This window comes from Cebus imitator, unplaced genomic scaffold, assembly GCF_001604975.1.
Source record: "Cebus imitator isolate Cc_AM_T3 unplaced genomic scaffold, Cebus_imitator-1.0 Scaffold155, whole genome shotgun sequence".
Lineage (NCBI taxonomy): Eukaryota > Metazoa > Chordata > Mammalia > Primates > Cebidae > Cebus > Cebus imitator.
The window spans coordinates 1929440-1950385 of NW_016107470.1; the positions used below are offsets into that span (position 1 = coordinate 1929440).

Sequence of the window (20946 nt, forward strand, 5' to 3'; positions counted from 1 at the left end):
ACACACACACACACACACACACACACACACACTCCCCCTACCCCATAGCTTGTTGGTTGTGTTTCTCTGGAGAAATGTTACCACTAATATAAGCAGTTTTAAAATCAAATTAAACAAATATTCTGCACTTACATTTGATCCAGCAATCCTACTTGTAAGTATTTACCCACTACAACCCAAAATTGTTTGTATAGACAAAACAAATATATGTCTACACAAGCTCCCCATGAAGACTTTCTTCACCTGCCCGGTCTCAATAACTTTACCCTCCTCAAGGTCAATAACCTCTTTTCCACATCTCTCTCCTGTCATACAATGGTGTCAGAGTCAGTGACCACTGGGGTGAAAGAAATAGTAGTCACTCAGGCTTAAGCATATGTGACTTTACTAACAAGGACATGGATAATATATGGAATTCAAGAACACGAAGTATAGCTGGGCCTCAGGAAGCTTTGGGACCAAGACTGGGACATCTCTCCTCCTCATGAACCCATAGGCTCTGATTTATGTTTCCTTCCCTCTATGTCAGCCTTATTTCTCTCCCTCCTTCTTGTTTCAGGTTACTTCTCTATGCACATGAGCCAAACATGACTCATGCAGCCCAGCCCTACATGGACTCCTATCACTTTACAAAGCTTCACATCCAAATTCTCCGGATAAAGAATCTGATAGATTCATCTTGAGGTCCATTTGGCTATAGCTTTGGGATATTGGGCTCATATCCCAAAGCCCAATGCAGGGGCTAGCTCAGGAGACAACTCTATGGGAAAGGAATATGGATCAAGGAAGAAATGATCAGTCTCCTGGACTACAAGACCCTACCTGAGCTGATCCCTGACTGCCATCCTTAATACCATTGTACCCACTGTCTCTCACCTTCTTGCTATTATCCAAGGGCTCCAAGTATGTTCTTGCCTCAAAGTCTGTTTTTGTGTTTACTGTTCCCTTTGCCTAGAAATCTCTTCCCACAAATAATACACAGGGCTTGCTCCCTCACTTCATCAGGCCTTGCTTCAAATGGCCAGGCCTTCCCTGACCACTGCATTGAGAACTACAACCTTATGTCACACTCTTTGCCATTACTCTGCTTTATTTTTCCTCAGCACATTGTAGAAACATGATATAATCACATATATTTACTTATTAATCTGTTACTATCTGTCTCTTCCACTAGAATGTAAACGTCATGAGACTGAGAACTGCTATCTTCTCTACTATATCACAAGGACTCTTAGTATCAGGTACAGGGTATATGTTCCATAAACGTCTGTTGGATAAAGCTGTTAATTTTACATGCCTGTTTTACATGCCTACTAATTGAATGACCACCACCACAGTCCATTTATCTCCACTGATAATGTCCCATGGTGGGGCATTTCCTACCATGTTCATGTCAGTATTTTGTACTCCTTCAATGTTGATAATATTTTCTCATCTCTCCAGATTCTTCTGTTGGTTCTCAATAAGTTAATTAATTAAATTCCTCTTTAGCCCATTCACATTCTGACAGCTCCATGAATGGATTTCTCTATTCAAAAGACCCAAATACTGTCATCACAGAGTCCCATTTCTAAGAAGTCCTGCAGAGGTCCAGCAACCCGTTCTTCTCTTTCCAACTTGGCCATGTCTCAGATGGGACCCCAAGAGTTTAAGCTTCTTTGAACTCACCCCAAAATTAGTTTGAGTAGGGGAAGTTTTCTATGGAAAACTGTGAACTCATGCTGGATGGAAAGCCAGGATCCTAATGGTGACACCCCTTGGAAGTAGACTTTATTGTGTGAGTAGTGGGGAGCCATTGATGTTTTCTGAGTAGGGGTAGGTAATGAGAGATGTGCTTCAAGAAGATGTCTGGCAGCAATGGGTAGAATGACAGTGACCTGTGATTATTCAGGATAGAAGATGATGAGGGCCTAAATAGGGCTCTGGAAACAGAGACGGCTGCAGAAAATAACATGGTAGGAAGAATCTGTAGAATTTGGCAAGTGACTAGATGTATGCATGGGGATAGGCGTAGGGGGCTGGGGGTGGGAGAGGTGTCAGATTTCAAGACGGAAGTCACTGGATAGTTTATAAGGATATCCACAGTAATCCTCAAGGTAGCAATTTCATTGGATGTTGGAATGGAAAGGAGATGCTGAGAACTTAGTTGATGAGTTGAATAACTATAACTTGTATGTTCTTTATTGTCTCCAAAGCATTTTCATCTTATTTGATCCTTACTGGCTCATGGGATAGGCTGTAACTTTGTCCAAGCCACAGGGGCCAACAGAATTGAGGTCAATTTCTCTAACATGATTGAACAGGAAACTGGTCAGTTATTTGAAAGCAACAGTTAAGGCAAGATCTTATAAAAAACATGACACAAGTGAAACATTTTTCTTTCATTTGGCCACCCACTGCCTGAACCGAGTTCTGCATTTGGCAAGTTCACCACTTTATGAGTCCAGGTTGGGTGAGGCAAGATGGTCTCCCCAAAGCGAGAGAAAAAAGCTAGAGACTTGCCTGCCCAGTTTCCCTTGCAGCTAGAGAAAAGGTTGAGGGAGAACTGAGCTCTGCCAACCAGGCAGCCTGCACGGAGGCGGACTGGGAGTTCACTACGTGAAAGGGAGGGGGCAAATCATGCTGTCTTCAGTGGTAGCCTTGTAGCTGCACACTTGACACAGAGGTAGCTTTGAGGATGGCAAGGCCAGCAGCTGCAATTAAGTTAAGGTCCTGGCAGAGAAGAGTCACATGGCATTGAGAGCTCATAGAGGTGGCATTTTCTCGTCAGACCAGTTCTGGGGTTTGGTGTTGGGTGCTGCTCCAGGAAGCTCAGCCTTTAGCCAGGCTCTCCCATTCTTCCAATTCTCCAGCTGCCCAATCACTTCTCTGCTTAGCCAGAATCACTTTCTGTGGCTAGTGTCTAAGAACTCTGACTGATCCATGTTAATACCATAAATGTTTTGTTTTACTTTAAATACCACATGGATATACACACTCACCAATCTTATAACCAATTGAAAGTAAGTCCTGTGACATACAAGCAAAATAAAAATAGGAAAAGTTTTATTTTGATAAGCATCCAGGAGTCATTTTCTAGATTTATTAAAATTCATTTATAATATCAAGTTGTTTATAGAGTCAGGATACAAAATAGTAGATATGCTGTATTTGTTGCAAACCCAAGAAAAGAATATGCCAAAATATTAACAGCCATTATCTTAGGCTAGTGGGTAATGAGGAATTACTGATTTCCTCCATTCTGCTCATATACATTTGAGAAATTTTCTGCCATGCATGTGTCATTCTTATATGATAAAATATTTTTATAACATATAGAAAACAGGTCTCTTTTATTCTGTAATTGTGCTGATCATTACTTTTCATCTCTCTTGGAGCATTTTAGGAGCAAATTCCTTGCCTTGGTCTGATGTTCCCAAAAAAGATTTGCAGGGAGTAACACTCCAGGCCTCTCTACCCCCAACCCACTCCCACCGCAATCCTCAACATCCACCCTTCTGGAGAGTTTAGGAGGAAGTCCTAGACAAGCGTGGCCTCAAGGCTTTCTTTCTGTTTTTCACCTCTGCCTGCCCACAGGAGGGGGCATTCTGGTCTGCTTCACTGCAGGTAAGTTACCAGGCAAGCACTGTCCGTACCGAGCCAAGGCTGAGAGAATGAGTGACATTAATTCCAGGCGGTCTTTAGCGGTCACACACCTAAGCCACAGTTTCCAACTGTCTATCAGTAACAGAGCTCCATTTGTCTCCAGCACTTTATTTCTCATTTGGTTCTGAAAACGGGAGGGGAATTGAAGAAGGTGATTTAGTAGTTCTAGACACACCCAGGCACACAGGAACTGCAATTAACATGAGGCCAACAAACATATGAAAAAATGCTCATCATCACTGGTCATCAGAGAAATGCAAATCAAAACTACATTGAGATACCATCTCACAGCAGTTAGAATGGCAATCATTAAAAAATCTGGAGAAAACAGATGCTGGAGAGGATGCGGAGAAACAGGAACACTTTTACACTATTGGTGGTGGGAGTGTAAATTAGTTCAACCATTGTGGAAGACAGTGTGGCGATTCCTCAAGGACCTAGAAATAGAAATTCCATTTGACCCAGCAATCCCATTACTGGGTATATATCCAAAGGATTATAAATCGTTCTACTATAAGGACATGTGCACACAAATGTTCATTGCAGCACTGTTTACAATAGCAAAGACCTGGAACCAACCCAGATGCCCATCGATGATAGACTGGACAGGAAAAATGTGGCACATATACATCATGGAATATAATGCAGCCATCAAAAAAGATGAGTTTGTGTCCTTTGTAGGGACATAGATGAACCTGGAAACCATCATTCTCAGCAAACTGACAGAACAGCAGAAGATCAAACACTGCATGTTCTCACTTATAGGCAGGTGTTGAACAATGAGAACACATGGACACAGGGAGGGGAGCACTACACACTGGGGTCAGTTGGGGGGAAATAGGGGAGGGATGGTGTGGGGTGGAGAGTTGGGGAGAGATAGCAAGGGGAGAGATGCCAGATGTAGGTGATGGGGAGGAAGGCAGCAAATCACACTGCCACGTGTGTACCTATGCAACAACCTTGCATGTTCTTCATGTGTACCCCAAAACCTAAAATACAATAAAATAAATAAATGGAAAAAAAATAAAAAAATAAAATTAAATTTAAAAACACTATTTTCTTAGGCTTCTCAGTGCCCTCCATGATGAAGTCCTGGGACACAGGAATGCAGGCTGCTGAATGGTTCTCAATTGCCTATAATTCTGGGGAGAAAACTTTCAACCCCCAGTATGCTGCCAATACTGCCTACATTCTCCCTTTTCACTGCCTTGTTGGGAAATGCATCATTGCTTAATATTCAGAAACTCCTACCAGGATTCAGTCCCTTAATAATAGCAATATAAAAATCTTGATCATCTAATAAAATATCCTAGGCTGGACCCTGAGGTTTTATTAGCGGCAAGACATTTTAATGGGATTAGAACTTTTTTTTTGTTCAGAAAGCAGACACTGTTCAAGCATGGAAAGCTTATCCATTGATCTTAACCTTTTCCTTCACAAAACATATGAAAAGAAAGCAAATCATGGAATCTCAATTCTGCAGTTCTACATCTGGTATTTTATTATTCCTTGCCTCCTTCAGATAAAATATCTAAGTTTCAGAAGTCATTACTTTTAAATTCAAGCCATAAAGACATACACAACTTCCTAAGAGATTATCAGCATTTTGCAAAGTAGCTGAATACAGCAAGTACTTTAAAAACCATAGTAAAGTAGCGAGCCAACTTCCAAATATTACACATAATTTCTATCTGACAGCTTTCAGGGTAGACAACAACCAAAGTCAGGTTTCCTGGCTGTATTTCCCTCTAACTTATTAAGTTATAATTCAAGGTCACAAAACAACAGTTTAGGTTATGCATGCCACTAAAGAGAAAGCAAATCTCATCAAACATCTAACTTTTAAAAGTTGCTTCCTTAGTGTACCAGAATGTACCCTATAGAAACATAAAGACATGAGCACAAAAAAACAGAATAATACTATTGAGTATTTAAAAGTCTTCAGCTAAAACGTTTCCAACAGCACTGTTTTCTAGGAAATCAAACAAAAGGTGCTTAATGAGCAGTGACACTGTGGTAAGTCCTTTTTAATAAAATAGGCAGACTGTTGACTGGGGTTTTGGTGGCTGGTCTGTGGGGGTTAGGAACATGGGGTTGATAAAGACAGGCCTTAAAGGCAAGAATGCATGGCTGGCAAACTTTGGCTGTGCTGCCTAGGTTGGGCCATGCTGTAGCCACCCCAACCACTACACACTCCGGATCAAATTGGAAGGTACCTTGATGTCTTTGTTTATAGAACCTGGACATAGAAGTGACTTTCACATTGAATCAGAAGTTGATCCCATAAATTTTACTATTATTCAAGTTTACATTTACAAATATTTTGCACATGCTACTCAGCTACATATTAAAGATAAAAACTGATAAAATGGTTACACATTGGTAAGCCATATCAAAAGCCATTTCTCTTTTCAACTCAGTTGTTCATTTTACCAGTGGGCAAAAATCATTATTTTTAAAGGTTTCCAATTTTAAGAGTACAGATCACCTAGCTATTATTGAGCTCTAGAATTTAGCATTTGACGATGAGTCTCAGATACAGTTCAGGGATGGTCTGAACCTTTGAACAAGGGCAAAGCCAAGCACTCTAACTCCTGTTTCCCTGCTCTATCCCTCATCCATGCCACCTTTTTAAAGCATTCATATGGATTACTCTCATTTTTAAATCTATGCTTGGTTAGCACAATCTCTCATCTAGAACTCTCCTTTGAATTTGAGATCCTCTATCTAAGGGCCCACCTTCCATTTCTCTTCACAGACACCTTAAAGTCAATGTCTTCTCTGTTTTCCTTTCACACTTCCAGACAAGTCATCTTTCATCTTCCATTCCTTATTTCAGTAACTGCAACTCCATCCCTCAAGAAGCACAAAACAGAACCTGGGAGTCATCCTTGATTCAGCAGGTAAATATCTTTATATTTATATTTAGATATCTTTATATTTAAAGATATCTAAATATAAATATTTAATATTTAAATATTATTGTGTACTGCTTACTATAAGCAACATAAGACACTGCTGAATATCTTTCCAGTCTGTCCATTTCTCTCCAGCCTTCTGCCTGCAACATTCCAAACTACCGCCTCCCTCTTAAAGCTCTGTAATAGCTTCTTAATGGGAATCACTTTCCGTTTTGTAAAACGCATGTAAGCGTGTCTTCTCTTTTGCCCCCTTTCCAATCTAAGATCCTAGAAAAGCATAAATCTGATCATGTCTTTCCTTTATTTGAAATGCAAAAATGGCTTCCCATTATTCTCAGAATAAAGAACAAATCCCTAAGGCAGCCTGGAGCTCCTGCCTGAGCAGACCCTGGCTCAGTCTCCAGCCAGCTAACTCACGCTGTCCACTTCAGACACACCCTCTTCCTTCTCCCCAGAGTCACTTTCCCCCTAGAGTCACTTCCCCACTGGCCCTACAGGACCAGATCTCCCTGCCACATGCTAGTACCCTCACTTCTCTATGACGTACTGGGCAATGACACATGTGTGGTTTTGCTTTAACTCTACAGCTCCCTGAGGAGAAAGGCTCCATATGCTCTGCTTCCATCCACCCCAGGGGCCTGGCACGGGGCTGACACAGAGTTGATGTAGTGCAAACCCGTGTAGAATGCACGGCACTCATACCACAGTGAGTAAGGCCGAACTCACGGAGGATCGTCCTGTTGCCATACAAGGGTCAGTTTTTCAGGGCCTCAAATGATCGAGAGGAACATCTCATCTCTCCCCTTAACAAATCTCCCCAGGATGACCTCTGGGCTTAAAAGTGGGAGTGGGTTGGGGGTAATATTCTGTTAATGTGATTTTTTTTAAGATAGTGACAGTCGGTTGGCATCCTTTAAGCATATGATTAATGGAATCTATTAAAGTAATAATAAAGATTTTAACTGCTACAGCTAAACTGAGAAAATGTCTAAGAAATGAGAAAGCAGGAATGCTCTCTTCACAGCCTCCTCCCCCATGAGAAAACACGAAGATGAGAAATAGAGTAAAAGGTAGTGTCGTATAGTGGTTATATGTGCACACACTCTGGACTCTGGCTAGCTGCATTCAAATTCTGGCTCTGTTACGTACCATCTTGGGCAAATCACTTAACTTCTCTGTGCTTCAGTACCCTCATCTGCAAAATAAGGATAACAACAGCATACCTTATAGTGTTGTTGTGAGGATTAAATGAGTTAATAAAGGTTAAGTGCTTTGGGCAGTGTCTTATGCTGCTTATAGTAAGCAGTACACAAATGTTTGCCATTTTACTGTTACTTGGTATTTTAAAGGTGTTTAACAGCATTCTGGCTAAAAGTGTTATGTTTTGGTTAGAATGAAACACAATGTTTAAGGCGAAGATGTTAAAATTAAAATGTGTACTGTCTTGTTTTGTTATACACAAAACTATTTTTAATGAAAATAGTTTGAATGCATAACCTTGTTGAACTCAGATAAAACAAACAAAATGCCTGTTAGTGAATGGTTGTTGGCTTCTTAACAGAGTGTGACAAAAACTTCTTCAAATATACATGAATAACCTGAATTCAGTATACCTGTTCAGTATCCAGTCAATTCATAAGCATATGCCTCATTTCCCTTTGATAGATAATGGAACAAAAATCACATTCAGCTAACTAAGCTGGACAATAAAATTAGAAGGAAATCAACAAAAATAAATCACTGCATTAAAGCAGAGCATGTATACCTACATCTATCCTTGAATTGTGAAGAATATATGTTAAGATTATACCAAACAGAAAGGTGCTTTTTATAAACACAATTGACTAAAATGTCTCCCACTAAACACATGCCCATCCCTATTACCAAATAATTGCACTCCTAAATATATACTCAAGAAATATGAAGACAGAAAGACATTAATAAGACTGTTCATAGTTTTGTTTATAATAGCCAAAAACTGAAAATAACCCAGATTTCTATCAGTAGGAGAATAGATAAACAAATTGTTTTATGTTTATACAACTGAATACCATACAGCAATGAGAATGAGCAAACGACTGATGCATGTAATAACATGTATGTATCTTACAGATATTTTGTAAAATAAAAGAATCTGGACCAAAAATAGTGTATGTGTGGTTCTCTTTAAATGAAGTTTAAGAGTCATCAAAAGTGATCAATAATGACAGAAGCAGCAATAGTGGTTACTTCTAGGAAGGAGCGCAGGTACAGAATGGAAGAGAATATGAGAGGTTCTCAGAGAGTAGCGGCAATGTTTTGGATGTTGATTTGGGTGGTGGTTATACAAGTTTATACATATGTAAAATTCATCAAGCTGTACACTTAAAGTTTGTGTAGTTCATGCACTTTACTGTATGTGTTTTACTTCTGTTATAAAACAATCTTCCCTACTAGTAATTTAAACCTAGAGTACAATGGTGCGATCTCGGCTCACTGCAACCTCCACCTCCCGGGTTCAAGCAATTCTCCTGCTTCAGCCTCCCAAGTAGCTGGGATTACAGGTGCCCGCCACCCCGCTCAGCTAATTTTTGTATTTTTAGTAGAGACAGGGTTTCGCCGTGTTGGCCAGGCTGGCCTCGAACTCCTGACCTCAGGTGATTCACCTACCTCAGCCTCCCAAAGTTCTGGGATTACAGGCTTAAGGCACCGCTCCTGGCCTCTGACTGTACTTTAACAAAATTGATCGCCATTTGATTACTTCATGTGCTGTTGAAGAGTTGGCAGAGAGCTTCGCCCACATACACACTGAACCAAGTATTACATCTCCCATAAAATTCACGTTGAAGCCCAAACCCCCAATGTGACTGCATTTAAAGACAGTGCCTACAAAGAGGTAATTAAGGTTACATGAACTCATACTGGTGGGGCCCTAATCCAAAATGACTGATGTTCTTTTTAGAAGAAGAGACACCAGGGATGCACACACAGAGGAAAGGTCATGTGAGAACACAGCAAGCGGGCAGCCATCTGCCAGCCAAAGAGAAACGCTTCAGGAGAAACCAGACCTGCTAACACCTTCATCTTAGACTTCTAACCCCCAGAGCTGGGAGAAAATAAATGTCTGTGGTCTAAGCCACCCAGTCTATGGTATTTGTTATGGCAGCCTCAACAGACTAATATACCAGGTAAAGAAAGCTCCATGAGAAACTTCAGGAACTGGACACAAGTCCTCTGGTGTTTATGGAACCCAGAAGTTGGTATCTGACTCTCTCTGGGAGAAATCTAAAGGCTAGTCAGAGTTAGCAGGGCAAAAATAGGAGTGCGGGAAGGAGGATATGATGGGAGCAAAAGCCATGTCTATGGCCAACTGAATACGTATGTAGGTTTCCTGTGGTCACAATGTGGCTCCACAGAAGCAGCCTGTCTAAGCCAGAGGAAGTGAAGCTTAAAATGAGACAACTTTCACTTAGCCACAAAGACAGTAAAAAAGGAATAAAAGAAGAAAGGATCTACAAAACAACCAGAAAACAAGTAAGCAAATGGCAGTAGTAAACCCTTATCTGTCAATAATAACCTTGAATGTAAACTGATTAAGTTCACCAATTAAAAGACATAGAGTGGCTGAATTGATTTAAAAAACAAGACCCTATATGCTGTCTACAAGAAACTCACTTCACCTATAAAGATATGCATAGACTGAAAATAAAGGAATGAAAAAATATATTCCATGCAAATGGAAACTAAAAAAAAGCAGGAGTAGTTATATCTATAATAAAGTCTATTTTAAAGTTAAGAATGGTTTAATGACAAAAAAGGCCATTATATAATGATAAAGTGGCCAATACAGCGAGAGGATATAACAATTCTAAATATATATGTGCTCAACGCCAGGGCACCCAAATATATAAAACAAGTATTCATAGACCTAAAGGGAGAGATTGACTACAATACAATAATAGCAGGAGGGTTCAACGTCCCCACATTCAGCAATGGACAGATAATCCAAACAGAAAATCAACAGGGAAACATCAGAGCTAACCTGTACTCTAGGCCAAATGGACCTAGCAAACATTTACAGAACATTCCATCCAACAGCTACAGAGTACACATTTTCCTCAACACCACATGGAATATTTTCCAGGATAGACCACATGTTAGATCACAAAACAAGTCTTAAATTTTAAAAATCAAAGTCATATCAATAATCTTTTCTGACCACAATGGAATAAAACTACAAATCAATAACAGAAGGAACCTTGGAAAGTATAAAAATTCATGAAAATTAAAACAACATGCTCCTAAACAATAAATGGGTCAATGAAGAAATTTAAATAGAAACTTAAAAATTCCTGGAGACAAATGAAAATGGAAATACAACAAACCAAAACTTATGTGATACAGCAAAAGCAGTCCTAAAAGTGAAGTTTATAGCAATAAATGACTATATCAAAAAAGTAGAAAGACAGAAAGACCTCAAATAAACAAGCCACCTCAAGGAACTAGAAAAATAAAATCTAAACCCAAAATTAGCAGAAGAAAAGAAATAACAAATATCAGAGAAGAAATAAACAAGTTTAAAAAATGCAAAAGATCAACAAACCAAAGAGTTTAAAAAAAAGAAAGAAAGATAAGAAAAAAAAGATAAATGAGATAAACAAATCCTTAGTTAGACTTACTAAGATAAAGAGAGAGAAGTTCTGGTGTGGTGGCTCATTCCTGTAATCCCAGCACTTTGGGAGGCTGAGGTAGGGGGATCGCTTGAGCCTAGGAGCTGAAGACCAGCTTGGGCAACATAGCAAGACGTCATGTCTACAAAAAAATTTTTTTTTAATTAGCTGGGTATGGTAGCACATGCCTGTAGTCCTAGCTACTCAGGCTGAGGTGGAAAGATCCACTGGGCCCAGGAGTTCAAAGTTGCAGGGAGCTAGGATCACTCCAGGAGTACTCCAATAAGGAGCACTCAAGCCTTGATGACAGAGCAAGACCCTGTCTCAAAAGAAAAGAAAATGGAAAGGGAAAGGGAAAGGTGAAGGGGAAGGGAAAGGGAAAGGGAAAAGGAAAGGAAGGGAAGGGAACCTGAACAGACCAATAAAAGTAATGAGATTGAAGTAGTAATAAAATGTCCCCCATCAAGGAAAATCCCAGGACCTGATGGCTCCATCACTAAATTCTACCAAACACTTAAAGAAGAACTAATATCAATTCTTCACAAACTATTCCAAAACGTTGAAAACAAGGGAGTATTTCCAAAATCATTTTACAAGGCCAGTATTACCTTAATACTAAAACCAGACAAGGATACAACAACCAAATAGGCCAATAGTCCTAATGAATATAGATGAAATAATCTTCAACCAAATATTAGTAAACCAAATCTGACAACACATTAAAAAGTTCATTCACCATGATCAAGTGGGATTCATCCAAAGTATGAAAGGATAGTTCAGTACAGGTAAATCAATTAACATGATACATCACATTAACAGAATCAAGGACGAAAACCACATGATCCTTTTAATAGATACAGAAAAAGTATTTGATAAAATGTAACATCGCTTGATGATAAAAACTCTCAACAAATTAGGTACAGAAGGAACATACTTCAACACAACACGATAAAGGCCTTATGTGACAAACCCACAGCTAACACCATGCTGAATGGGAAAATGTTTAAAGCTTCTCCTCTTAGATCTCGAAAAATATAAGAATGCCCACTTTCACCACTCTTATTCAATATAGTGCTGGAAGTCCTAGCCAGAGCAATTAGGCAAGAGAATGAAATAAAGGGCATCCAAATTGGAAAGAAGGAAGTCATACTGCCCCTATTTGCAGAAAAGATTATATATATATATATATATATATATATATATATATATAATTACATATATATATAAAGATGATATTTATATTTATATATATATAATTATATATAAAGATTATATATATACAGTTTATATATAAATATAATCTTAGATTATATAAATAAACATATATAATCTTAGATTTTATATATATATAATAATATATATATAATCTTATCTGCAAATGGGGCAATTTATATATATATTTATATATATAACTATATATGTAATATATATACAGTTATATATATTATATATGATAAAATTTTATAATATATATAAAATATATATATATAAAATCTCAAAGATTCCACCAAAAACTATTAGAATGAGCAAATAAATTCAGTAAAGTTATAGTATACAAAGTCAACAAGGAAAATCAGTAATATCTCTATGGCAATAACAAACTATCTGAAGAAGACATCAAGAAAGCAAATCAATTTGCAATAGCTACAAAATAATAAACACTTAGGTAAAAATATTACCAAGGAGGTAAAATATCTCTACAATGAAAACTATAAAACACTGATGATATAGAAGACACAAATGAATGAAAAGATATTTCATGTTTATAAATTGAAAGAATAGCATTAAAATGACCATATCTACAGATCCCATAAATCCCTAACAAAATATCCATTATATTCTTCACAAAAATAGAAAAACAATCCTAAAATTCATATGGAACCACAAAAGACTCCAAGTAATCAAAGCGATCTTGAGAAAAAGAGCTAAGCTAGAACAAAATTACAGTTAGGAGGAATAAGTTCTGTTACGTAGTAGGGTGATTACAGCTAATAACAAAGTATTGTATATTTTAAGATGGGTAGAAAGATCTTGAAAGTTATCACCACAAAGAGATAATAAATGTTTGAGTGACTGACATGCAAACTACTCTGATTTGATCATTATACAATGTGCACATGTATTAAAGCCTCACACTGTATCCCATAAATATATAATTTTTTGTGTCAGTTTTAACAAAATAAATTTAAAAAGACAACTTTAACAATACTACACACTTAACAGAATGCCTCAAGCTAAACAAATGGTAGGAAACCAAGTGCTATCACCAACATCGAACCAACCATGATTCTCATAAATTGCTGTTAGGAGCATAAATTGAACAAAGTAGTCTCCACTTTGGAAAACTGCCATATCTCTAAAGCTAAATGTACACATATTCTAGGACCCTGCAATTCCATTCCTAAGTATATACCATACAGAAATCAGTGTATATGTACACCAAAATAAACATATAATAATATTCACAGTAAAACAACCCTAATGTCCTTCAACAAAAGAATTGATAAACTCAGTATATTCATACAATGGATTAAACAGCAAAAAAGGAATGAATTGCTGATACACTTAAAACATGAATTAATCTCTAAAATATTACACTAAAAGTCAGATGCAAAAGGCTACATACTATATGATTCCGCTTAGATGAAGTTAAGAACAGGCAAAACTGCTCTGTGGTGACAGAGATCAGAGTAGTGGTTACCTTTCTGATAGTGGTTGATATTGACTGAGAAGGCACATGAGGGAGCCTCCCAGGGGCCAGAAAATGTTCTATGTACTGATTCAAGTGCTAATTATATAGGTTTTTAGATATGTGAACATTTAGCAAGCTCTACACTTGATATTTCTGTTCTTCACTATTCAAGTTATATTACGATTTTAAAAAATCAAAAATTAGATGAGAATTTGAGCTTTTTGTTATTACACTGGATGTATTATGTGACTAGCAATCAAACTTTTCACCACTTAAGAATAATTGGGAAATCTAAGTGACCTGCCTAAAATGTTATTCCAATGGGGAAGAGAAGACAATTTAAGAGCTACATTGCAGTTTTAAAAAATTAAGTTACCTTGTAATTTCTAAAAAATAAAAAATTAGACGAGAATTTGAGCTTTTTATTAGTATGCTGGATGTATTATGTGACTAGTAGTCAACCTTTTCACCACTTTGGAATAAGTGGGAAATCTAAGAGACCTGCCTAAAATGTTATTACAAGGAGGAAAAGAAGACATGTCTGTTAAGTGGGTAGGAAGAAGCTATAAGGGAAGAACTAGAGATGATGACTATGCATTCCGATGAGTCCAGCTCATTCAATAAACCTGTTGCATACAGAAGGCAGTGGATTTCGTTTGAGATTCCCTGAACAACAAATAGTGTTTTCTAAACCTACCAGTTATTACTTAGGCTTCTGTTTACTAGTCAGTTCCACAGATTAATTCTGATGTGATGACATAGAAACCATGGTTCACACTGACATCAGCAGTTTATTGACCTGTGTCTAGTGTTAATACCCAAATACACTGTGAAAGACAGAAGTCCCCTGCTTAGCCTAACGATATCAACAATAGCCACTGGCTCACATTATCCAACTAATGATAACAGATTGTAACTATTCATTTTTACTACTATAGCACTTTGCTAGATAATACTTAGTTTGGCTAATTACCAACTATTAAGCCTATTTTTATGAAGTTATAGGAATATAGGTATTTACATATATATGCATATTTGTGTGTATACATATATATTTAAACATTTTACTACTTTAGCTTTACTTCAGATTCTCCTCTACCTTTTATTTTGTGTGACTTCTGGTTTAAGGTGGTAAGTTTGCCACCTCAATACCACCAATTATCTATTTTTAATCTTTTCCTGTTAAGACCCCACCAAAATGAGTATAAAGGTATATACATCAGGAATAAATCCACGGAGAGAATGGAAGAGAGAATATTCACAAACAAGAGATTCCAACACATTTTCTTTGAGCTGACTGAACTGTAGAACCCCAGGGATACAGGCCTAACAAAGGGTGGGGTGGAAAAGGCTCTGGAAATAGGAGGTTCACTGATCCAGAACAGCTCTGTTCCACATCATACACAAGTATCACTAGGAGCCAGCAGCTACTTCTCAGGAAAAACACTTTGTATGTGGAGATTCCCAGTGGAACAACCTAATAGCTCCCTGTCTGGTTATCCTAAAGAGAGTCTGGCTGATGGACAATGTTGTCCTACTCAAGACACCACTTTCTTTCTTTTTTTTTTTTTTTTTTTTTTTGAGACAGAGACTTGTTTTGTCACCCAGGCTGGTATGATCTCAGCTCACTGCAACCTCTGCTTCCCATGTACAAGCAATTCTACCTCAGCCACCCGAGCAGCTGGGATTACAGCATGCACCACCAAGACCAGATAATTTTTGTATTTTTTTTAGTAGAGATGGGTTTTTATCATGTTGGCCAAGCTGGTCTCAAACTCCTGACCTCAGGTGATCCGCCTGCCTTGGCCTCCTAAAGCGCTGGCATTACAGGCATGAGCCCCTGCACCTGGTCTCAAGTCCCCACTTTCAATGTGCTTTCCCAAACAACAGCCAACACCTCAGGCTCTTTTTGGGAGGGCTGCACTTCCTTCACCCTTTCATGTCAAGAGCCAGAAATATCTTGAAATTGATATTCCGCCTACCCACAGACCCCCTCTCTTAACTGAAGACTGACAGTTATGGAGTATGAAACACCAACCCCATAGATTCAGGTGGGGATAACCCTGAGGCTGACTTATACTCCAGAGCTCCCCGCACGGGATCAGGCTGAAGCCACCCACTGAAGTACTTTGTTTAAATGAGATCATCCCCTCCCCTCCCCTCCCTTCCCCTTCCCTTCCCAGTTTTTTTCTGGGAGCATCTCCTTAACAGAGCAGCACAGATACACACAAACCCTCTTCTTGGTGTCTGCTTCTGGGGATTCTGACCTAAGACGTCTGCAAACCAGCAATTTATACAGAGCTTCTGGCCAGCTTCAGTGTCACAGTCCTACATATGAAAAGACAATCAATGATCAGTGGGCTTACTTGTTTAAGCCCACTGAAATTCCCCAAGAGGGAGAACCAGAAGACATGATAGAAGATGGAAAAATTAAACTTGGAAAAATTAAGATTCACTGTGCGGATATCATAATAAATGACACCTGAATCATCTACCTTCATAAGCACATTCTCTTTACTTCATTGAGGGGAGCCTCATTCCACATAGGAAGATGCAGACAGGTGGATAATTACCTACCCACCACCATGCAGGCCTCTCTAAGCCTGCCCTCCCCCCATCACCCTGTCCCCTCGGCATCCATCCACTAAAAGTAATTTTGAAAACAGTCTTTGCACTGCCAGTAAGTACCATGTTGTGTTTCACAGGGAGCAGCTTGGACATAATAGGGAACAAAATCCTGAGCCTCTCATCCTCCATTCTTCCCCAAGCAGGTTTCAAATGTCTCACATGACTTAAATGTATAATATATGCACTTTTAACACTGGCTTAACATTCTGTCTTCACGATTAGACATCATCTACCACAGCAACAACAATTTATGCCAAGTCAAAGTACACTTTATAATTTATTTTACATGTGTCATGGATCTCTCTTCCAGGTTATGGAAAATTAACACACTTTGGCAGGCTAAAATACTTAAGCACTTCACTGAAAGCTGACTTAATTGTTCCTTTCCTTAACAAATTTTAATAAGGAGTGGATATTATTAGTGATTTTGGTCCCAAGCTTCTAATATATTTCTTTCTTCCCACCCGTTAACTACATACCCACATATGCACACATACACACAATCCTTATAAAGCAACATATTCATCATAGACTATGTGGAATAACACACACACACCCCTGACATAATTCCAGCATCCAGTTTCTGTCCACTTCATTTTGAGAAGAAAAATGTTAGTTTATATATTTTCTAATAATTTCACTTAAAAGCCTGTACTTATTCAGAAGAAAACCAGGAGGTGTGTTCAAGGCTTTGCTCTTAGAGAGATACGCATGATTCCTCAATACACGGTAGGGAAATACAGATACAAAAATAAGGTACATTCTACCAGGTCCTCTTAATTTATAGTCAAATGCACGGAGTTCTGGCCTCCATGCTAAATTCTGGGAAAGTACATCACCAAAGGCTGCTGGCAGCTGAGGCATGAAACACTTCAGCCTATCCAGAGTCCCCTATGGTGACAGAACACCCAAGGGAGCAAAGCTAAACATCTGGCCACTTTAGTTATCTTCTAACAAGCACTTTTCATGCTGAAATGTTGATTTTGTTTGTCTGTTTGCTTTTCCCCTCTGTCCTCCCTGACATTCTTTTCCTTTTATGGTTAATAGCAGATGGGGGTAAATACTTTAAGGCAAGAATCTCAAAGCCTTATATTTAATCACAAAATGTTAACTCAGTTATTCCCAAAGTTTTACTAAAGAGTAGGTGGAATTTCCTTTAAAGAGGAAAAAACGATACATACAAAAGAAACACATTTTTAATCCTGATTTATTCAATAAATATTTCTTGAGCATACAGAACATACATGTGAGGAGGCATATTATAGATATGCTATTATCCTTTTCAGTGTTAAGAGAGATGAAAAATGAGTGTGTGGGTGGGTGCATATTTTGAAAGGACAAGAGAGATGGAAAAGATGAGCATGAGCTGCTGAAATCCAGAGTGGTACAAAGCACTGTGAGAGTTTAGATCGGGGTCAGCAAACTGAGGTCCATGGGATGAATCCATCCCACTGCCTGTTTTTGTACTGCCCGGGAGCTGAGAATGGTTTTTATATTTTTAGACGATTAAAAATAATTAAATGAGGAATGAATATTTTATGAAGCAAAAATGATGTGAAATTTGAATTTCAGTGTCCATAAACAAATTTTATTGAAATACAGCCACACTAATTGGTTTACATACGTCTACAGTTGTTTTTGCACTACAAGGCAGAGTGGAGAAGTTGTGGCAGAGACCATATGGTTCACAAAACCTATTTATTACCTAGCCCTAAACAGATAAAATTTGTCAACTTCTGGTTTGGAGGAAAGAGACACTAGAGATTAGAACTAGGTAGGGAGTCACTTTCATTCAATGTCATTATGAAGGAAATGAGACATCTACCTTACTGTTCTATATCTTATTTGATTAGAGATTAGAACTAGGTAGGGAGTCACTTTCATTCAATGTCATTATGAAGGAAGTGAGACACCTACCTTACTGTTCTATATCTTATTTGACCCCAGTGGCCCTGTGCAGGAAGAGATGGGAAGGGCAGGTTTCATTATTCCCCCTTTGATAGCTGGAGAAGCTGAGGCTCAGACCAACCTGGAGACTTGTTCATTATTGATGGCTAATTATGGCAGCACTGTATTCCAACTCATTCTGAGCCCTTTCAGCCCTACAGGGCTAAGAATGGAGAAATGTAGGTGCAGCAGTGCTATGGTCTGAATGTGTTTCATCCACACCAAAATTCATATTGAAATTTAATCCCCAATGTGGCAGTATTAGGAGGTACATAGGTCATGGGGGTGAATCCCTCATGAACAGATTAATGTCCTCCTGCAGTGATGAGTGAGTTCTCACTCTTGCAAGAATGGAATAGTTCCCTAGACATCAGATTGTTAAAAAGAATCTGGTTTCCTTGGTTTTTCTTTCTTGTTTCCTCTCTCACTATGTTATATCTTTGCATATACTTGCTCCTTCCCCTTGCCACTATGAGTGGAGACAGCATGAGGTCCTCACCAGATGCAGCTGCCTGGTGTTGAACTTTCCAGCCACCAGAATTGTGAGTCAAATAAACTTCTTTTCTAAGTTACACAGCCTCAGGTATTCCATTATAGCAACACTGAATGGACTAAGACAAACAGTATCTCTCTCTCTCTCTCTCACACACACACACATACACACGCACACCAAGTAAGATGAAGGTATCATAAACAAGAGAGTCAGCTGGGAAGCTACTGCTGAGGCCAGAGGACAAAAAAGACTCCAGGACCAGCAACTGTCTGAGCCCATTCCTATGCCTAGACCTGAGGCAAATTTCCTTTGTTCTGTCTTTTAGCCACTGAAAAACATGTAAGAGCCTCCAAGTCCTATCTGCAATATAACTTCTTTCCTGATGTGATTATAAAGAGTAAATGAGGTCATTATGAGAAGTAAATGAGTTAGTTGTATATAGAACTTAGCACAATGCCTGCCACTTTGTAACTTGCTTTTAGTCACTGGATGGGGAATCTGCTGAGCTTTTAAAAAAGGAATTCATGTATAGACAGCTAGCCTGCCACAAATAATACAATCATACCTGAACATAAGATTAGGTTAGACTTTCATATGACCTAATACTCTGGAAACATTTCATCTGTAGAACAAATTCTAGCTACTTTAGGAGAGAACTCTCCTAGGTACTAGCTCAGGGAAAAATGATTCTTATATTTTCAAGTTGTTTAGAAGGGAATTGGGCGTAGAAACTATTTTCACATCTGAGAAGAAATATATTAGGTTGAAATTTAGAATTAAATAATTTAACTAAACATCCAGAACTTCGGAGGCTAAGGGACAGCAGGTAGGAAGAGAGCCAGGAAGAGAGAAGGACAGGAAAGAACCATGAGGAACCAGCTCAGCAAGGAGGTTACGGCCCAGTGACTTGACATGGTCCCCACAACCCAGAAAGCCACAGATCTAAGAGCCAATCTATTCTTCTTACTCCACTTTCCCTTTTCCACACTAATATAACTTCTTCTTCCAGAAATAAAATGTCTACTTGAAAATAAAGTTTCCCTTTATAATTACTGCATCATATGTCCATACCACCAAATATCCAAATATGCTAACAATTCATAAAAAAGGGAAAAAAAAACTTTTGACACAAAATTATTTCATACTATAAGAAAATAAGCACTCCTCTGATAAATGTAATGCAATAGAGCAATGTTTTCTAAACTGCATATTAGGGTTCACTAATGCTGAGATTAGTTCAGTGGGTAGGCAAACATACAGAACAGAACAGAACAGAGTGGATTACACATAATAAAGAACAAGTATTGTTGAGTGAAACTTGTTTCAGTGATGTGTGTGTGTGTTTACACACACTCATCTCTGTTGCTAGCCTACCATCTAAATTGTATTCTCACCAGCAATCATGGTCAAAAATGTTTAAAAGCCACTGTAATAATATGTTACCCACTTTAGTAAAGTCCAGCATAAAAGACCAAATTCACTGAATAGCCAAGTTAGGGGGTAATTATTCTTAAGTGGAATTTCTTTAAATGACTCTAAGCTCATCCTCTGCTTTTAAAATATGCTACAATTTACAGGAAAAAGGAATGCATGCATACCTTGTCAACTATACTTCTTTTTAAAAATAAAGTACGCCTGTTAATGAATACAGAATTGATCTCGAGACACAAAATTTATCAATAGTCAGAAACATAAATGTTTACATTATTTGGAATGATGGCCAATTAATTCCTTTATGAAACAAATCACTGCTGTATTTGCTATATTTTTCATAGTACTGGTACATTAATTAATCCACCATTGATCAGAAGAGGAGGCTGAAAAGGAAACTTAGTGGGCAGGGATTGATTTTGCTACCATACCTTCACAACCTCCCGTGATCACTTCACATATACAAAAAGATGAGATTCTGTCCTCCAAAAAGTGTATTTCAGGAAAGTTTCCTTATATAAAAATACTTACAAAGTCTGC

At 38.2% G+C, this 20946-nt stretch overlaps 1 protein-coding gene across 3 annotated transcripts in view; it reads right to left on the reverse strand.

The window, feature by feature from the left end:
• Nucleotides 1–20946, reverse strand: part of APBA1 (amyloid beta precursor protein binding family A member 1) — a 213007-nt gene that overhangs the window by 183800 nt on the left and 8261 nt on the right. The window lies entirely within an intron of this gene.